Raw genomic sequence first — 21,436 nt, forward strand, 5'->3', positions numbered from 1 at the left:
TCTTGGAGGTTTATTAGGGAGTGGGGTTTTTTTTTTTTTCCTCCCTGCTTAAATTCATCATTTGGGTATTGGAGTCTCAACACAGACCATATCTGAAAGGTCCTGCTTTTGTTCCTCTTTCAAAGGCTTTGCTTTTGGCTGAAACATTATGGGATGGTGGGCGCACATGCCTGCCGGCTGAGGAAGAATGGTCCTGGGAAGGGGGCGATGTGGGAGCCGCATAGAGCCCGCAGCGCTGGGGAGCCAGCCTGCAGCAGTGGGGGGCGAGGGTGGCTTGAGGAAGGGGCTCCAGGGACCTGGCCCCTCTGGTCTCCACCTCCACCGTTATGTTAGTAACAAGACCACCAACTGGTGGAGATCAAACACGAACACCTTACTCGACCTGTTGTTTACTGTTGCAGAGAATCACCGCAGGCATTATAGTGACTGTGCAAACTCAGGAACGAGCGTGACAGCGGCAGTTTAAGAGCTGTGATCTCCTTCTACAACCTTCATGGCTACTTCCCATTCACTGGTGGGAAACCCAGCTCAGCCTTATAAGTAATTCGTACCTATGTAACCTACTCAAAGTGGGGAGATGTTCCCAACTACCCTCCCATGCACCCCCTGCCAATGTCTCCAGCATCAGTTAAATCTTACACTGCAAACGTCCTTGGCATGGGCCACACACTACCTTAGATTCACATGCGTGAGGAAACCACCAACAGTCTCATTTTCTGGCAATGTGTACGTGCTTAACTTATTCTTCTGTGATCTATCATCTGTCTGTCTATCTGCCGTGCTTCATGGCATGTGGAATCTTAGTTCCCCAACCAGGAATGGAACCCCACCCCTTGCAGTGGAAGTACGAAGCCTTAACCACTGGACTGCCAGGGAGGCTGCCAAAATGTTCCCATTTTAAACATCATCATCTGATGATTTTGAAAAATGCATACACCCCCATGACCACACGCCCGTCACTCCCAGGGCTCCCCGTGTCTCCTGCACTCAATGTAGCCCCCAGCCCTGGACCACTGTGGCCTGCCCCTGGAGCTCACACGAAGGGAAGGACACGCACTGTCCATGCGCACACACACACACGTGCTGTGAACACCTTCCGTGGCTCACATGCCGTTGCTTTGCTTCAGCCACCTGATGCGAACAGTTGACTCACTGGAAAAGACCCTGATGCTGGCAAAGATCGAAGGCAGAAGACAGTGACAGGATGAGGTGGGTGGATGGCATCACCAACTCGACGGACATGAGTTTGAGCAAACTCGAGGAGATGGTCAAGGACAGGGAAGCCTGGCGTGCTGCAGTACATGGGGTCAAAGGAAGTCAGACACGACTGAGCGACTGAACAACAACAGCCGTGTTTATTGCTGTGCTACTGGATGAACACACCACAGTTCTCATCCATTCACCTGTTGATGGACATTTGGGTTTTCCCAGCTATTAGATATTACGAATAAGGCTGCTGTGGACAGTTACAGGTCTTTTCGTTGATGGAGGCTTTCCTTTCTCTCTGGTAAATACCTAGAAGTGGAATTCCTGGATCGTTTGTGAGGTATACACTAAGCTTTAGTAGGAAACTGCCAAACAGTTCTCTACAGCGTTTGCGCTGTTTTATACTCCTGTGAGCAAACTGCGAGTTCCAGTTGCTCTACGTCTGTGCCAGAAGTTAGCGTTTTAGCCTTGGCATTAATTTGACCATAGTGGGCGAGTGGCCGCAAGCTTGCTGTGATTTTATTTTGCATTTCCTAGATGACTAATAAAGTCAAGAATCTGCCTGCAATGTGGGAGACCTGGGTTCAATCTCCGGGTCGGGAAGATCCCCTGGAGAAGGGAATGGCTGCTCACTGCAGAACTCTTGCCTGGAGAATTCCATGGACACAAGAGCCTGGTGGGCTACATGTCCATGGCGTCACAAAGAGTCAGACACGACTGAGCAACTAACACTTTCACAGATGACTAATAATGTTTGACATAATTTCTTTTGTGAGGTTCTGTTCTTATATCATGCCCTGGGTAGGGTTTAAGAATTCTTTATATATTCTGAATATAAGTTCCTTGTCAAATGTATAATGAGACTATTTCCTTCCTGTCTGGGGCTTGCCTTTTCATTTTCTTAATGGTGTCTTTCAAATATAACTTTCATTGCAACGAGGCTCAGTTTACCAATGGTTAGTGCTTGTGCTTGGGTTTGTCTCCTAAGAAATCATGACCCCAAGGGTCATGAAGATTTTCTCCCACACTTTTTTCTAGAAGTGTTTTCAACCAGGATTTTCTGACAAGGTGTAAGGCATGGAACGCTCACTAGAGACCAGACATGGAACGGGGAAGAGGAGGGAAAAACTAAGAAGAAAAAAGATGAGAGATCTGATGACAAAAGAGAGCAGGCCCTCTTGAGAAGCATATATATTCACAGGATCATGAAAATAAGCACAGTCCTACAGACCCCGAGACTCACACAGATGTATTCTCAAGGAGAACCAGACACTAGGCACCTGTCACTTTCTGATTTTTCTTCCTAAAAAAAAGAAAAATTAGAGTGGACTCCTTCCTGGGGAAACTGGGAGAACAAAAACTGCAGACCAAGACCTGTGGGATGCCACAGATGCCGGGGCTTATGACACCCGCGCTTCACACACACACTAATACATACGTGCGTAACTTTTTTTCCTTCAAGACCATACTTGCTGGCCATATTTAATTTACTGCATCTCTTAAACTAATCAAGATGGAATAAAATCCAGCAGCACAAACAAACACCCCTGCGAGAGTGGCAAGAGGTCAGACATAGGGGCAGAGGTGAAAAGAATGAACTAGGAGAGCCGGGCCAAGAGGTGACTAAGCGGGAAGGAGATAAGATCTGTCTACACATACCTGAGGCTGTAAACATCGGGGCGACACACCAACCAGCCCACAACAAAGGCTGCCCAGGAGTCCAGCAGGAGAGGAAGCGGATGAGGCGAGAGGCCTGCCACGGGCACGCTCCGGGCCTCCCACTTCCGCCCCCGCCCCCCAGCGCAGCGGCTGCAGGGCCACCACCAGGTCTATGGCACGTGGAGGCCGGGACGCCTCCTGCCAGGGCTCTCAGATCCAGCTTCATCTGCCTTCACCCTGCTGCCCAGAAATCCTCACAACAATCAGAGAAAGCATTTCTTTCGGGCTCCAAACGACCTGGGTCATGACCTTGGTTTGGACTTCAGCCCTCTACCAATGTGGCCCCTAAAGACCTTCCATCCTCCCAACAAGCACTGTCCTGAATCTTTCTGCTCCAGGACACAGGCCTTTCAGACCTTGACTGGTATGGTATTGTTAGAATAGGAAACAGGAGTCCAGAATGGCGGTGGCTAAAAGATAAGGAAGGGAAAAGCCCGTGAAAATAGTACAAAAGAAGGTTCAAGGACCGGAGTGAAGACCTCAGGTAGAACAAACACTCCTGGCTAGCCCAATTTACATAGGGCAGGCCCAGGGAGAGGAAAAAACATATAAAAAGAGGAGCCAAAGGGCCAGGTCTCTCTCTCTCTCTCTCTTCGCCTGACAGTGCCCACTGCTGTGTTACCCCCTCTAGTCAGAGTCTGTTTCAACCCAAGATACAGGTATCTTCAGTGTATGATGCAGGCGATTAAAAAAGAAAAAAAAAAAAATAAAAGCAAAAATGTGGACCTTGCCCCCAAGAAATTCATAATCTAGCAGAAAAGATCTACATACACAATTAAACTAAGTTACATGAATGATCCTTTTTATACTGTAGTATTTACATTGGTGGGCTTTCCTGGTGGCCCAGCAATAAAAGAACCCACCTGCCAATGTAGGAGACCCAGGTTCGATCCCTGGGTTGGGAAGATCCCCTGGAGAAGGAAATGGCAACCTGTTCCAGCATTCTTGCCTGGGAAATCCCATGGACGGGAGGAGCCTGGCAGGCTACAGTTCATGGGTTCACAAAGAGTCGGACATGACTGATCAACAACAACAATTTATACTGGTGATACGAAAACAATACTGTAAAACCATAACAAAAGGTGAAATTAATTTTTTTCTGGAAAGTCTGGGGAATGCTTCCCAGAAAAGCTTGTCCCTAGGATAATTAGGAAAAGGATGTGTGTGGGGTGGGGGCATGGTGGGGAGTGATGGGGAGCCCTGACAGGGGACAGACAGACATACACAGCTGGGTTTTGGACACCGTGGGTAGTCCTGTGTCTGGTATTTTGCGACAGTGAGAAGGTGGGCTGAGAACAAGTTTTGGGCAAGGTCTTGAATGTCTCCTTACAGAGTTTGAACTTGATCTTGCAGGCAAAGGGAAGTCAAAAGGGATGTAAAAGCAGATGATAACAAGATGAGGTCTGTGTTTTCCAAAGACACATCTCTGAGGTGAGCTGAAGGCAGTGGAAATGGAGGGAAGAGACCCCTGGGAGACACAGCTGGGGGCTCCGAGGCCCTGCAGGCAGGGGCGAAGACGACTCCAGAGTTCACTGTGTGGGGCTGCAGGGCTGGCGACGCTGATCCAGGGGCCTCAAGCCACCTCTGCAGGGCCGTTCTCTCTCTGCATGGGTGCAGGCAGCGTTCCTGGACAGGTGTGCCTGCTTTTTACTTGCCTCAAGGTTTGCTCATCAAACCGTGTTCAACAGGCAGCAGGCTGCACTTCCTCCAGGCACTGCGTCGCTTGGGCAGCATAGCCTCTAAGTGAGGGTGTCTGCAGCTCGAAAAGCGACCCAGCATGTCTGGGGGCAGAGTGGGCTTCCAGACCTTCCCCTACTGCCTCACGGCATTTCTAGGGTTAGTTACCTTCATCACTGACCGACCCAAAGATGACAAAAAGTAAGCAACCAAAGCCTCGCGTTTACACAAATGCGTGCAGGTTCCTCTCTCGCATTTCATGGTAATACTGTTTTGTTCAGTGTTACTTAGGTAATGAAAAGGAAATCTAACCAGAAGAAATCTTTCATCACAGAGCCGTAAACTTTCCGCCTCGTAACATTTATAGTCTCGGGTGAGTCTCAAAGCAGGAGTGGGGCATCGCAAGCCCAGACCTTCCTTCGAGATGGGCGTGTGTTGCAGGACCCGCATAGTGTGAGCGCAGAACAAGCCTGAGAGGAGCCCCGAGGGGCAGCCCCAGGAGCAGAACCACACCCCAAGTTTACGCCGACGACGCAGGGGTACCATAAATGTGCTGAAAGTGGCAGGCTTGCAGACTTCAAAAGGAGGGACCTCCTGGTCTAGAAAGTGAGCCATGGACCTTAACAGACACCTCACCAAAGATGGTCCACAGATGGCAGAGGAGCTCATTTGCATGTGTTCCACACGGTATGTCATCAGAAAAACATGAACACTGCATGCTCGCTGTTGTTGTTCTTTAGTCGTGAAGCCGTGTCCAAGTCTTTGTCACCCCACGGACCAGAGCCCGCCTTGGCCCCTCTGTCCATGGAATTCTCCAGGCATGAATCCTGGGGTGGGCTGCCATTTCCTTCTCCAGGAGATTGAACCCCAGTCTCCTGCATTAGCAGGAGGATTCTTTGCCACTGAGCCACCAGGGAAGCCCGCTGCATGCCCATTATAATGACCAAAATCCAGACACTGACAACACCAAATGCTGACGAGGTGTGGGGCCACAGGAACTCTTGTTCACTGTCGATGGGAATGTGAAATGGTACAGTCACTTTGAGAGACAGTTTGCTGGTTTCTTAGAAAACTAAACACATTCTTACTATACAGTCCAGCAATCACACTCCTCAGTGCTGATCCATGTCCACACAAAAACCTGCACACCAGCGCTTATGATACTTGTATTCATAATTGTTAATACTTGCGAACAACTAATATCCTTCAGTAGTGAATGGCTAAATAAAATGGGGGTACGTCCAGACAGTGGTATATTATTCAGCACTAAAAATAAATGAACCATCAAGCCATGAAAGACAAGGAAGAACCTTAAATGCGTATTTCTGTGTAAAGGAAGGCAATTTGAAAAGATCAGAGTTTCCAGGGGTTGGTAGAGGAATGAATGGGGGAAAAACAGGACTTTTAGGGCAGTGAAACTCTTCCATACGACACTGTAAGGATGGACACATGTCATTATACACTTGTCCAAATGCACAGGATGGACAACACCAAGAGTGAACCGGAATGTGAACTATGCCTGTGGGTGATGAGATGTGTCTATGCAGTTTCATCAGTTGTAACAAAGATAGTATCGGGGGGGGGGGGGGGGGGCGGTTGATAACTGGGGAGGCTGTGTGAGCGTAGGTCAGGGGGTTTATGGGAAACCCCTGTACCTTCCCCTCAATTTTGCTTTGAACCTCAAGTTGCTCTTTTTTTTTTTAAAGTCTTAGTTTGCAAAGAGACAGGAACTGCTGCTTCTGGAAGGAGCAGGCCTTGGTTAGCAGCTGCCCCTTTCCAAGGTTCCTGAACCGTGTGTGCCTGCAGCTTCGGGGTGTGTCTGAACGGACGGCACTCTGTAACTGTGCTGTAGCAGAGGGTGGACGCCCAGGCCACCCAAGTTAAAGGAGCACTGGAGCTCGCTGGCTGGGACCCTGACTCCCAGGCGTTCTCCGGGGACCCCACCCCGGAAGCAGCGCCTGGCTTGTTAGTGCACCAGCTTTCACAAAGCTGAGCTCTTGCCAGGGTTTTGCATCCTGCAGGTTTCGCATGTTTTAAACCACCAGCCCAGCCTAGTCTTTCAGAAAAGGATGGGACATGGTGGGTAAGGAGAGGGTTGGATGAATTGAGAGAAAAGCACTGAAACATATAGACCACCATATGCAAAGCAGAGAGCCAGCGGGAATTGGCTTTAAGACTCGGGGAGCTCACCTTGGTCTCTGTGACAACCCAGAGGGCTGGGGTGGGGTGGGAGGGGGGCAGGAAGGAGGCTTAAGGGGGAGAGGACATACGTATACCTGTGGCTGATTCATGCTGATGCATGGCAGAAAGCAGCACAACATTGTAAAGCAATCATCCTCCAATTAAAAAAAAAAGAATGAGCAAGAAAAAAAAAGGATGGAAAATTAAATCTGAAGACTTTTGATTCAACATGAACTCAGTTCAATCACGTCTGTAAGTTTTTAACACTGGAAAGCAAAATGATTCTAGTTTCTGCTGTGAAATGCTTACTTTATTAGACAACAGTAAATAGAACATGGATCCACAAAGTTTTCTTTCTTTTTTTTTTTAACCTTTACAGTTCAACTTACTATATAGAAATCATTTGGGTTTTATATTTTCAGTTAAATTCTGAACTTACAATATTAATTAAAAAAAAAGACTCTTACATTAATTCAGTACTATTTTTTAGCATACCAAATTGAAATTTGTATTAACCTCAAATACATTCCTCTCACCAATGACTACTTTTGAAATAGCAACAAAATTGAGGTAAATGCTCGTTTCCCTTTGTTTTTCGTTATTTTGTACATAGGTAGCTACCCAAACTGCATATATACATATGGAAAAGGAGAGAATTCCCCACTTTATTTAAACTTGGTAGCAGATATTTAAAAAAATGTAACCAACTTCTCACTGAGTCTCTATGCAATTTCCTATATCCATCCACTCCCACTGCTTAAAAAAAAAAAAAAAAATTACCAAAATGAAGATAAAAAAGTAAATCCAGGGGAAAACTACCAGGAGACTATTTCCAACAACAGATGACTCAACGAGCACCTGAGAATTTGTTGTACTTGTGTGTGCCGAGGTTCTGAACTTCCTGTTTCAATAAAATACCAAACAAGTTGTGTTTCCTTTACAAATAAGCTATTACATCAAGCCCTGTTCCTATAATTTCGGGTTTTTGTCTCCATTCCAACATTTTCTTTGGCAAATGTAGAAACATTCTAATTAAAGTGGAGAGGAAAACAAGCATCATTCATCACGGCGAGAATAACGCACAAAGGCACATCCTCGCTTTCTCACTCTTTCACGAAGCTATGCTCCACTTTAAACAGCGTGGGGACTGGCGTCATGCAGTCCCTGAACCGTTCCCAGATAATGACCCAGTCACTGGACAGGAGAATTCCAAAGGTATCGATAATTCCTGTCACAAGCTTCGCATTCTCTTAAAAATATCCTTCCGGCCCAAAGAGGAAGGCATTCCTTTAGGTAATCACGTAACATCAAGGTTTCTTTTTAAGATTCTGAGATTAGAGGAGGCCTTTCTATTTATAACCATGCAAGCCTGAGTTGACAGGAATATTCTCACTTCCCAGGACTGTTTAAATGCTTACGTTTATCAGAACTTTTAAGAGCCATGTATTTGGTTGAGAAATACCATCTAAATAGGTGTAAGGCTTCTGAAAATGCACGGTTGAGACACAGTGATCAGGACCTTCTCCCTGCTCCTCCCCAGGTAAGCAGGGTGAGTGTGAATACCTGGGTACATGTGTGTGCCTGCGTGCACGTGCCATATGTAATTGAGGCCAAAGCTCATTTTCTTGTGCTTTGTGTGCTCAGTTGCTCAGTGGAGTTCAGCTCTTTGCGACCCCATGGACTGCAGCCCGCCAGGCTCCTCTGTCCATGGGATTGTCCAGGCAAGGATACTGGAATGGGTTGCCATTTCCTCCTTCAGGGGATCTTCCCAACCCAGGGATCGAACCTGGGTCTCCTGAATTGCAGGTGGATTCTTTATCACCTGAGCCTCCGGGGAAGCCCTTCTTTTACTTTAAAAGCATTGTATTTTGGCAAGTCAAGATTGGAACTACACAGGGGTAAGCTATAGTGTGACTGCAGGAGAAACTGGAAAGTTCGAGGCGATTTCAGTCCCAATGTTGCTAATACTTTCAGATTCCAGCTCGCTGTTCTTCAGTTATAACAGGCGAGAGCACGCCCACCTGTTCACCCTGCACCCACTCTGCAATCCTCCTTTCCCAGGGGTGCACAGAGGCAGCGACACACGAGACAGGGGTCCCTCCGCCTGCACCTGCAGAGCCCCTGCTAAACGTGGTGCGGATGGGAGTGGTTCGCCTGGAGAGCCCTGGACATGGGGCAGCCTGGGGTCGCCAGCACGGCTCACCTGTCCACAAAGCTTCTTGAGCCTCAAGGAAGCCTGCTGTGCCCTGAGGCGGTGAGAACACCACCCTTGCAGGCGGTCTGGGGGGACTGCCCTCCAGGCCTCCGCTTTCTTTGCTTGGACACACAAGGGATGAGGGGCCTCGGGGGGCCTGGGTGAGGGCGTTCACTCCTGATCTTGAGACGCTCCAGAGGTCGGGGTTGGGGCTGGGCTGGGCTTCCAGGCCGAAGCTCCTGCTTGTGAGCTCTGCCCCAGCCTCTGCTCCCTTCCTGAGCTGCCCCGGGGATGGTGGATGCTATAGGCTCGCCAACCCTAATGCTCCGCTCACTGGGAACCCGCCGTCTCTCCTGCCAGAGCCTTTCAGGAGCCCCTCTTCCCTGCCCCTCTGCAAGCTCTGTGCCCGGGGGACATTCTCCCCTTGGGGTCTTTGGGGCACGTACAGGCATACCAACCCAGGCCTCCTGCATGGCAGGCAGATTTTTTACCAACTGAGCTGCAAGGGAAACCCATACCTCGTGATACCTAACACCAAAGATCACCATAAAAAATAGAGTAAAAATTTGAAATACGGTGAGAATTACTGAAATGTGGCACGGGGGTTTTAAGCTCAACCCCGAGGTGAGGGATGGGTGAGATAGAGACCAGGCTGAGACCTCAGCAAAACTGTCAAGGGACCACATGGCCTCCTCTGCACTCAGATGAAAAGCGTGGCACTTGCGGCTTCCTCTCTTCAGCGTCAAACAGCAAAAGTGGCATGCAGGAAGTACGCTAACAGTACGTAAAAAACTGTCTGAAGGACACAAAAAAGGTTTTTTGTTGATTAAAAAAAAAGGAGGGGGTAGGAAAAAAGAAATTTTGCTATTTGACCACTTTCAAAATTGATTAGCTATGAGCCGGAGCTCTTGTTTCTTGGTAGGAGTTCCGTGGAGGGGCCCCGAGTGAGTCCTGAGGCAGGGTTTGCAGGGTCCCTGGCTGCGGGGTTCTGTCTCAGGCTGGACTGCGGTGAGAACGGAAGGGTTCTGAGCCTACAGCTCCTATCACGGGCCCGTGTTCTGAGTAGACGCTCTCCTGTGCTGTCACCTGGCTCTCGGTGCTCTACTGATCTGCTTCAACGAATTTTCTTAAGACAGACTGTCCTTTGCAATAACCCTCCCCAGCATCCTGCCCAGGAACACCCAGCCGGGCCTGCAGGAGCGCATAGCAGGGAGGCTGTGGGGCAGGCCTGGCCCGGGGGCCACTCAGCCTCACCGGCTCCCCTCGCAGCCCACAGAGAGCAGTGCGGCCCGCCGGCATCCCCGTGAGGAACCTGGGCCCGGGGAGTGGGTGCTGCGGCCTCGCCTCTTCCTCTGCAGAGCTCGTCTGCCTGCGGGCTGACTGCAGGGCACCAGGGCGCTCCCGCCCAGGAGCCGCATGTGCAGGGGTAGGAGGCAAGACATGGAGTTCAGTCTTAGAGAAAAACCTTTGCAGGGGAAAGGAGATTGTCTCTGCTGAGGATCCCCTCATCAGCAATCCCACAGCACCGCACAGCTCTGTAAACACACACGGAGAGCCTGCCCCACGCCTGGGTTCATAAAGCTGCCCGAGCTCTCCTCTCGGTCTGAGCAAAGACAGAAATCCTCAGTGAAAGAGTGTCTGAACAGCAGCCTCGAGGCAGCAGCTTGAGAAAAATAAAGCTCACACACACACACACACACACACACACACACACACAAGACAAAAACAAGGGCCCAGATTGCTTTAAAAATGAGTAAGTACAGACTGAATTGTTAGAGCAACTTTGATTTAAAAAGCGGAAAGAAGCTATTGCAGGGAAACTGTTCTGTGTTTGAATGAAAAGCAAATGAGAGCACAGCAGACCTTTACACCCATGGTCTGGAGCCCACCGTCCAGGAGCCGAGCTGGGCTGGGATTCCGGGCAGGGCTCCGCTCCCGGGGCTGCTGGGGGCGCGAGGCAGGCAGGTGGTCAAACCCCGAGGGCGGTGGCCGTGGGGTCGGAAGGCCGGTCTGAGGCCATCTCCACTGCCCGGGGAGGGTCAGAGGGCCCGTGGCAGCCTCGGCTTTCTCCTCCACGAAGCACAGCTCAACCCGATACCACCTCACAGAACTACTGCAGGGCTTGTCTTGGGGAATGCATGGAAATGAACCAGAAACTCCACACTGCTCCCTGGGGACTCCCTGCTTGTCCAGGGATTAGGTCTTGGTGCTTTCACTGCACAGGGCCTGGGTTCAGTCCCTGGTCGGGGAACTAAGATCCCAGAAGCTGAGTGGTGTCGCCAAACAAAACAAAAGTAAAAACTGCCCTTCAAAGCTTATGTTTCTGAAGTGTATAATTTTTAAACCTCTTCCCCTCAACAGCTATCTGCTTATGCGGCCCTTCACAGAAGACAGTGGTGAGAGACGCTTTCGCTGCCTTTATGAGACCGAGGCCTGCTCGCTGGAACGTCATGGCTGACACCAGAGCCTCTCCTCAGCCTCCTCGGTTCACTCTGGCATGTCTCCGTGACAAGTTATTGCTTGTGACAATGTCTCCACACAGATTGGCACCGGGCGTGCCACACGAGGAAAACTGGTTTCAGAGTCGCATTCCAGATTAAGCCCCCTGTCAATCTGAACCCAGAAACCAATCTAGTCTCCAGTGGGTCTCCAGTGGCCAAGTGGATTCACGTTTGAGAAGGGGCCGACTCCTCCGCTCCCCACCCAGGATGCGAGGATCACCGCTTTGTCTTCGGCTGCACTGGCCTATGAAACACTCCAGAAAACACAGACCGAATGTTTCTCTCCCCCCACCCGAGAGGCCCGCAGGCTGACACACACGGAAGGGAACGGCAGCCCCTCCCTGCCTCCACCAGCCTCCTGCTTGCTTTACGCGTTACTCTCTTTTTTGTGCATAACGATGATACAGTTGGAACTTTAAGTCTTTCACTTGCTGTCATAACAGATTCCACACTATCGAAAACCCTTGCAGAAATAACTTTTCGAACTCTGCAAAATTTACAGTCATTCTTCTGGTACTGAATGGTTGTTCCTCACTGCCTGACTTTCTGCTGTTCGAAAGAACTTTCTGATGCAAAATGAGGGTACCATGTGGAAATATAGTGGAACAAGATAATTCACGGGGACCACGTGTGTCTTTTTTAATGCATGTCTTTCAGGTATTTTAAAGAAAAGGTATTTATGAATGGAAACTTCTCTTGTGTTAGTTTCATTTCAGTGAGCACAGACATGGAGACTTGTCCACCATATACTGCTGTACCATCACATCCTGGTTTTTTGACAAATAAGTCATAAACGCATTCAAATGCTGCATTCTGACTGAAGAGTCAATAAATCCTTGATACGTGACACGCAGTTTATTTAGTTACAACAAACACCGCAGCAGCAGCATGAGAAATCGGAGGAAAGCGGGGTTGGTTTCGGCTGACCGGGTTTTCACCTGTTCTGATCGCGTCCACCTTAGCAGAGCATCACCACCAGGAGACAGGCGGGTGCTCGGCACACAGTAGGTACGCACAGGAAGTTCCTTTCCTTTCCCTCCCCCACGAACGTCTCTTCCTGAAAACAAGACTTTGTTGTTCAGGATTTCATCATTTCCAGATGCCTGCTCTTCAAATGACACCCCGAGCAGGACACACTGATGTCACAAAGCCTGGAATGTCTGGGGGGAAACCAGCACTAGGTGAGCTCACTGGGTACTAAGATCCTGTTTTCAAGTCAATATCCTTAGTGATAGAATATGAGGAAAAGAGAGGAAGCACAGCACATAAATAGGTGTTCCCCACTCACCATCCTAGCCTCGATTTACACCAAAAAAGGGTCGCGTAAAGTGAAATATCAGTGGTTTAAGAAAAAAAAAAGAAATCCTTAAGTGAAAAAGCATCATTCAATCTATTTCTGTGTCACTAACTAACTCTAATGTCGGTCACTATAGAACAAACCTGCCTTCCAGAGGCTTTGGGAGGAGGAGAGATACCGGGGAAGATTCTTGAAAATCTACCTAGGTAGTTGGATAACTTTGATGCTCCAGTGTTCACACACCGACTGCTTCAGAAGAATCCACTTGAAAAGCAGAAGTTCGTTTCCAGTGGTTGCCCCTCCATTTTTCACTGCTGTAACTTCTGCCCCTTCAGCCTTTTGATCATTGTCTCTGATGCCCTATAAGCCAATTACAAGCCAGGTGCCATCTCCCACTAGAGTCTCTTCCACTAAAACTGTGATTGCAGCCCCCCGAACAGGATGGGGCAGGTGGGCGGTGCTTGGCTCTGGGCCGAAAACAGCTGGGGAGACGGGCAGAAAGAGCAGCTGTGAGCCCAGGTCCTGGCCGAGGCTCACCAGAGTCCTGGCAGGGCCAGTAACCAGAAGCGTCTCAAGCATGTGGACCAACGGTTGGCTCTGCTCTGCGTCCATCTGGGGGACAGTGAGAGGCCAGCTGACGCGGGGCATTTCAATTGTCCCAGGCAAACCAGTGCTGGCCCAAACCGACGGGTCCCCCCGGCAAATGATGGACTCTCTCCTGTAATCCCAGCGTGCCCCGCCCTGGGGGTGTCCTCCTGCTCTGGGGGTGCCCTGCTCTCAGGGAGCTGACCAGACGGCTCCTTCCAACCACAAGGCCTGTTTTCCCAGGGACAGCCCCATGAAAGCAACTTTCTTTTCAGAGCTTTTCTTTTTTTAAACTGGTTTTTCCTTTCTTTCTTTCTTTTTTAAAGTTTAACTGAATTCAGTTCTTGCTCCAAAAAAGGTTGGTGCCCTTTACAGACTGACAGCTTCGTGCTTGGCCCACACCTCCTCCTGGCTCCCAAGTACACGGTACTTGCTCTGCAGCCATGGCTGCCTCCCCGTGGAGGTGAAGGTGAAGGGCCCGTGTGCCTCCCTGGCTGGAGGCCGGTCTGCTCAGCAGCAGCCCTGAGCCGGGTCGGCACCCCCACCTGCCACTGCCATGGACACAGCTCTCCCTCCGTCCCTTCCCAGCCTCTGTCGGCAAAGTGGAAATTCTTCCTTCACCTCTGTTTCCCCAGAATGGCCAGACTTTAAGGAGCTTGAGACAGAACGGTCCAGAGATGCCCCAGATGGCAGGAAACCTGGACTCTGGGTGCCTCTGTCTCTGGGAGGCCTTTGTCAAGTGGGCTGGACACCCATCAGTCAGGGGACGCTCACCTGCTCAGACTTGGCACAAATGACATCGTCAGCTTAGGTGACCAAGAGACACACCCCTACCGTGTGCTTCTGGGGACGGTGAGTTCACGGCCCTCTGACTTGAGTGTGTCTGGGGTCTTCCGACAGGTCTCTACAAGCACTTGCTTCTTTCTCACGACCAAAGCTCCCTTACATTCTTATATTCAAGTAGAAACGCATTCTTACAGAGAAGCCCTGGGCTCAGCCTTATCTCTGTGGGCTTTTAAGACCACAGTAAACCACCCAAGACTGCTATCCCCCTGAAAAATTACCAAGAGATATGCGACCATACACAGATGTATGCCAAAAGCTGTAATCAGATTCCCGACAATCAAAAACTGGAAGCGGCTCAAAAGCCTGCCAGTCAGCAAATGGGAAACAAACAACGTTCTGGATCCTGGGTGCAGCGGCTGTCACACGAGAGCGAGGCTGCCAGGGGTCATTGCGCGAGGCCCTGGAAACGGCAGACGGGATCGTAGGGAAGTCAAAGCTCGATAGAGCGGGCAGATGAGCCATCACGAGCGGAAACAAACAGCCTACAAAATCTAAACCAGAGGAAATCTTGCAATAGCAGCGCTGGAGCCCAGACAGCTAGAGCCCCACGGGGCCATGGTGGTCAGCTCGGAGGGCCCGGCGTCCGTGGACCCAGGCAGTCTTGTGCCGCTTCAAATGGCTTTATAAAAGAAAGGGGCATCGTGCAGTCTTCTGGGCTCTGCAACTCAGACACCCGGAGACACTCCAGCCTGCTCACACCACACCCCTACGCATTGCCACAACCCAAACCAGGGGGAACCTGCATGGGCATGCGGGCTCCCGGCTGACGGAAAGCGCTGGGTGCGGGTTGGGGGCATCGCTGGTCCCCAGCGCCCCTTCCCAGAGCCCGCACTCTGGGGGTGTTTCCTGCAGATGGGGGTCGTCACGAGGGGCTTCAGGCCAGGATGCCTGGGGTTACGGGAGGCTGGGGGACTGAGAAGGTGCGCCAGGGCGGGCGGAGCCAGCTATGGGACCTGGAGGCCTGTTTCCCAACCCCCCCCCCCCCCCCCCCCCCCCGTCCCCAGCCCATCTGACAGCGCGGCCGGATGAGCCTCCCACACCTGCTCACAGGCTCTCCACAGCCCCCAGCCCTCCTCCTCCCTTTCCAGAAGCATCTCTGTCCCCAGGTCTGTCCTGGGGAGCTCATGGTGTCTGCGTCTATGCTGAACTTCTCCCCCTGTTTCCTTTATTCTGTGTTCTCTCCCAGAACACAGAATAAATTACATGTGTATTTCCAATCCCAATGACTGGAGTAGAGCAGACGCTCAGTAACTTTGCTCAGAAACTGAAGATTATATATATATATATATATATTTTTTTTTTTTTTTTCATTTGCCCTGCAACCCCCTGGCATAACTGGTCATAATGAATAAAATGGAGACTGAGGTTTTCGGTCACTGGGCTTCATTTTATAAAGAGGAGAAAACAGCAGTAACCTGTAGTTTCTCTCTTTTTATACACAAGAGGGACATGTAAGTGTGTGGAGGAACTCACTCGGAGCGATGGGGGTGAAGGTGACACCTAAGGTCACAAACACATTTCAATAAAAGAAGGGAAAAACACAGTGTTCTCTTGTTCTGGGACTCTGAGAAGGGAACCCTGAGGTGGAAGGGAAGGGAGAGCATCCATGGACTGCAGGGTAAGGCTTTATGACGGCTCTGACCTGCCGGAAGCAACAGGAGGTGGAAGTGTGGGGCGACAGAGGCCCACGACGCCCCCGTCAGAGGGGCTGGGGTCCCTGGCAGGCGCAGCTCCAGCGGTGGGGACCACAGCCAGATCCGACCGCGCCGCAGGCTCACCCAAACGCTCTCATTTAAACAGGAGACTCACAGGCCGCCGCAGGCCACGCTGCAGGGGGTGGGCACAATCCCCGTCATGCACGCTGTGCCCACCCGAGTCTGAGCGGTTAAACCCACACTTCCTTCCCCATGGAGTCCCAGGCAGGCAGAAGACCCTCATTTGTGTTGCCCATAAGTCGTTTATTTGCTACAGGAAAAATGCAGGACACAAGAGATGTTGTGTACTGGTCCGAAAAGACTAGAAAAAATAGTCTCACCCCCACAACTCCTGAAAACTGAATTGCTGGAGGGCAGCTTATATTTATAAAATATGACTCTCTGGTGCTGCCAAGAGTGCTGGAAATGGGGTGGGGTGAGGAGGGGTTATCTACTGATTCATGCGGCCTATTCATCAAATTTGCCAATTAGACTCAACAGGAAGCTTTCGATATTTTATTTGGGCTTTTAGACTCTGAGATCGTCTCCGTTTTGCTACTTGTTCATCCAGAGTGGGATAACAGTGTAACTAGGGGACGCAGTTTCACCCAACTTGTTTAGCAGAAGGCCCGTGTGTGCTGGCAAGGGGTTGCCCCAAATAGTGCCATCTCATCAGAATTCGGCTATATTCAGAAAATGCGAGCAGGACAGGGCCATTTGTACTGTAAAGTCACTGTAAACTGCTTCGAGTGTTGTCAAACTTTGGAAGAGATTAAGTGAAGCCGTAGCCAACACTGAGAAATGCTTTGTAAGATAACCTTTAAAAAAATTTCCTCCCCTAGTCATAATGGGCTGGAAGGAACTGCATCCTAGCAATAAGTTCGTGGTAGATTTGGATGTATCAGTACATGCAGGCACAAAGGTCTGGGATAAGCAGAGATTAAAATAAAAAAGCATTAGTTGGGTAAGAGTTCTTTTAACAACAATCTCCATCTGCTAAGTCTCCTTTTAAATCAGTTGAGATATTTTTGTGGGCGACTTTGTTTGCACTAACTTCTAACTTTTTATGGTTCACTAAACCCTGGATTGTGATAGGAATACAAACATTTAGGAAGAGGAGGAATTCACATCTCAGATGAACTTGAGAGTCCCTTCCTCCCGGAGGTTTCAGATCTGGAGTATTGTTTTTAAAAGGAGTATTGATTCTGAATTCCATTTGTAATTTTAACGACAAATTCAACATACAGATCTGAGGGTTTCAATTACAGGCAAGCCTGGGAACTGGCAAGAGTTTTGGAGAAGTGACCGAGGCAGGAAGGCTAGGAAGGTTTGAAGGTGAGCAGGGACACTGTATAGACCACACGTCTTCCATGAAGACCAGTGTATCCGCGGGACTGGTGAGAATTTCCAAGGCTAAATAAGCTTATACGGTGAACCTTCAGAGAGAGCCACCAAAACAAAGTGCATCCTCACAGCAGTTAGAAACAAAATCCAGGGCAACAGAAGGTACATACAAGGACTTCCCTGGTGGTCCAGTGGTTAAGAATCTGCCTGCCAACGCAAGGGACACGGGTTCGATCCCCAGTCCGGAAAGAGTCTCCATTTCAGGGGTGGGGGTGTGGAAACTAAGCCCATGCATCAACTACTGTAGCCCACCAGGCTCCTCTATCCATGGGATTTCCCAGGCAAGATTACTGCAGTGGGTTGTCATTTCCTGCTCCAGGGGATCTCGCCGACCCAGGGATTGAACCTGTGTCTCCTTCATCGGAAGGTGGATTCTTTACCACTGAGCCACCGGGAAAGCCCTTGACTCTATTCAGTTCAGTCACTCAGTCGCATCCGACTCTTTGCGACCCCATGAATCCCAGCACGCCAGGCCTCGCTGTCCATCACCAACTCCCAGAGTTTACTAAAACTCATGTCCATCGAGTCGGTGATGCCATCCAGCAATCTTATCCTCTGTCGTCCCCTTCTCCTCCTGCCCTCAATTCCTCCCAGCATCAGGGTCTTTTCCATTGAGTCGACTCTTCGCATGAGGTGGCCAAAGTACTGGAGTTTCAGCTTTAGCATCAATCCTTCCAATGAACACCCAGGACTGATCTCCATTAGAATGGACTGGTTGGATCTCCTTGCAGTCCAAGGGACTCTCAAGAGTCTTCTCCAACACCATAGTTCAAAAGCATCAATTCTTCGGCACTCAGCTTTCTTCACAGTCCAACTCTCACATCCATACATGACCACTGGAAAAACCATAGCCTTGACTGGATGGACCTTTGTTGGCAAAGTAATGTCTCTGCTTTTGAATATGCTATCTAGGTTGGTCATAACTTTCCTTCCAAGGAGTAAGCGTCTTTTAATTTCATGGCTGCAGTCACCATTTGCAGTGATTTTGGAGCCCCCAAAAATAAAGTCTGACACTGTTTCCCCATCTATTTCCCATGATGTGATGGGACCAGATGCCATGATCTTCGTTTTCTGAATGCTGAGCTTTAAGCCAACTTTTTCACGCTCCTCTTTCACTTTCATCAAGAGGCTTTTTAGTTCCTCTTCACTTTCTGCCATAAGGGTGGTATCATCTGCATATCTGAGGTTATTGATAATTCTCCTGGCAATCTTTATTCCAGCTTGTGCTTCTTCCAGCCCAGCGTTTCTCATGATGTACTCTGCATATAAGTTAAATAAGCAAAGTGACAATATACAGCCTTGACGTACTCCTTTTCCTATTTGGAACCAGTCTGTTGTTCCATGTTCAGTTCTAACTGTTGCTTCCTGACCTGCATATAGGTTTCTCAAGAGGCAGGTCAGGTGTCTGGTATTCCCATTTCCTTCAGAATTTTTCACAGTTTATTGTGATCTACACAGTCAAAGGCTTTGGCATAGTCAATAAAGGAGAAATAGATGTTTTTCTGGAACTCTCTTGCTTTTTCATGAACAGTATGAAAAGGCAAAATGATAGGATACTGAAAGAGGAACTCCCCAGGTCGGTAGGTGCCCAATATGCTACTGGAGATCAGTGGAGAAATAAATCCAGAAGAATGAAGGGATGGAGCCAAAGCAAAAACAATACTCAGTTGTGGATATGACTGGTGATAGAAGCAAGGTCAGATGATGTAAAGAGCAACATTGCATAGGAACCTGGATTGTTAGGTCCATGAATCAAGGCAAATTGGAAGTGGTCAAACAGGAGATGGCAAGAGTGAATGTCGACATTCTAGGAATCAGTGAACTAAAATGGACTGGAATGGGTGAATTTAACTCAGATGACCATTATACCTACTATTGTGGGCAGGAATCCCTTAGAAGAAATGGAGTAGCCATCATGGTCAACAAAAGAGTCTGAAATGCAGTACTTGGATGCAATCGCAAAAATGACAGAATGATCTCTGTTTGTTTCCAAAGCAAACCATTCAATAGCACAGTAATCCAAGCCTATGCCCCAACCAGTAATGCTGAAGAAGCTGAAGTTGAATGGTTCTATGAAGACCTATAAGACCTTTTAGAACTAACACCCAAAAAAGATGTCCTTTTCATTACAGGGGACTGGAATGCAAAAGTGGGAAGGCAAGAAACACCTGGAGTAACAGGCAAATTTGGCCTTGGAGTACAGAATGAAGCAGGGCAAAGGCTAATAGGGTTTTGCCAAGACAGCGCACTGGTCATAGCAAACACCCTCTTCCAACAACACAAGAGAAGACTCTACACATGGACATCACCAGGTGGTCAACACTGAAATCAGATTGATTTTATCTTTTGCAGCCAAAGATGGAGAAGCTCTATATAGTCAGCAAAAACAAGACTGGGAGCTAACTGTGGCTCAGATCACGAACTCCTTATTGCCAAATTCAGACTTAAAATGAAGAAAGTGGGGAAAACCAATAGACCATTCACGTATGACCTCAATTGAATCCCTTATGATTATACAGTGGAAGGGAGAAATAGATTTAAGGGACTAGATCTGCTAGAGTGCCTGATGAACTATGGACGGAGGTTCGTGACATTGTACAGGAGATAGGACTCAAGACCATCCCCATGGAAAAGAAATGCAAACAAGCAAAATGGCTGTCTGAGGAGGCCTTACAAATAGCTGTGAAAAGAAGAGAAGTGAAGAGGCGAAGGAGAAAAGGAAAGATATAAGCATCTGAATGCAGAGTTCCTAAGAATAGCAAGGAGAAATAAGAAAGCCTTTCTCAGAGGAAAACAACAGAATGGGAAAGACTAGAGATCTCTTCAAGAAAATCAGAGATACTAAGGGAATATTTCATGCAAAGATGGGCTTGATAAAGGACAGAAATGCTATGGACCTAACAGAAGCAGAAGATATTAAGAAGAGGTGGCAAGAATACACAGAACTGTACAAAAAAGAGCTTCACGACCCAGATAATCATGATGGTGTGATCACTCACCTAGAACCAGACATCCTGGAATGTGAAGTCAAGCGGGCCTTAGAAAACATCACTACAAACAAAGCTAGTGGAGCTGATGGAATTCCAGTTGAGCTATTTCAAATCCTGAAAGATGATGCTGTGAAAGTGCTGCACTCAATATGCCAGCAAATTTGACTCTATTAGCTATGCAAAAACAAAGACCCCATAGAATACAGGAATACATACAAAGGTACTAAAAAAATCTTAGAATCTTTGTTTTGGAAGGTAAATTACAAATCTGAAAAGCTGCTTTCAAGATTTTAAAAGCAGTTTGAATAAAATAATTGTGTCAGGGATTCTAGCTCACACAGCATCTGATATTCTAGTTGGAACAAATTTAATTGATACTTTTATAAGTTTGTGATAATTTATCGCAAAAATGACATTTAAGTTGGTGCTTTAACATGGTTTTAATTTTAATTTCACAACATTTTGAGAATAAAGTATTCTCTGGAAGTGTTTATGGTGAAAGCTCATGGGAAGGAGAACAGTCTTCAAAAAAGAAGACGCCTCTCTGCTGAAGGAGCAGGAATGACTTTCCTACGTGTTGGTGAGTCTTGGGCCCCACGGCCCTGGACACTGCCCCCTGTAGAGGAAGGGAGTCTGCACTCCTGTGTTCTCTCCCCTGATCATCCTGTTTATTACTCTGTCAGGTACAGAAGTAACTAGGTCCAGAAAGAACCAGGTGACTTGTTACCTGGTCAGAGAATAAAGAATCAGCCTTCAAGGCAGGAGACCCGGGTTTGATCTCTGGGTCAGGAAGATGCCCTGAAGGAGGAAATGACAACCCACTCCAATAGTCTTGCCTGGAGAATCTCAGACAGAGGAGCCAGGTAGGTACAGTCCATGGGCGTTGGACACAACTGAGTGACTAACACATACAGCAGAGGCGACTGTACGTGAAACTAATACAACATTGTTAATCAACTATACTCCAAAATAAAATAAAAAAAAAAAAAAAAAAAGAAGAAGAAGGAGGAGGCCCTGCATGGAGCAACCAAGTCAAGGACTGTGATGAACCCAGCTCAGTGTTCGAGTGTTAAGTGAGTGAATGCCACACAGACTGGTTCTTTACTTTTGGAGTCAGACTCGGATTTGAACTGAGCTCTGTA

General features: G+C 48.6%; 1 protein-coding gene across 6 annotated transcripts in view; it reads right to left on the reverse strand.

Annotated features, from left to right (window-relative positions):
- Window positions 1-21,436, reverse strand: part of MCPH1 (microcephalin 1) — a 229,870-nt gene that overhangs the window by 34,978 nt on the left and 173,456 nt on the right. The gene's annotated exons all lie outside the window — the stretch shown is intronic.

The sequence above is a fragment of the Bubalus kerabau genome, chromosome 2 (genome assembly GCF_029407905.1).
Source record: "Bubalus kerabau isolate K-KA32 ecotype Philippines breed swamp buffalo chromosome 2, PCC_UOA_SB_1v2, whole genome shotgun sequence".
In the NCBI taxonomy this organism is placed as follows: domain Eukaryota; kingdom Metazoa; phylum Chordata; class Mammalia; order Artiodactyla; family Bovidae; genus Bubalus; species Bubalus kerabau.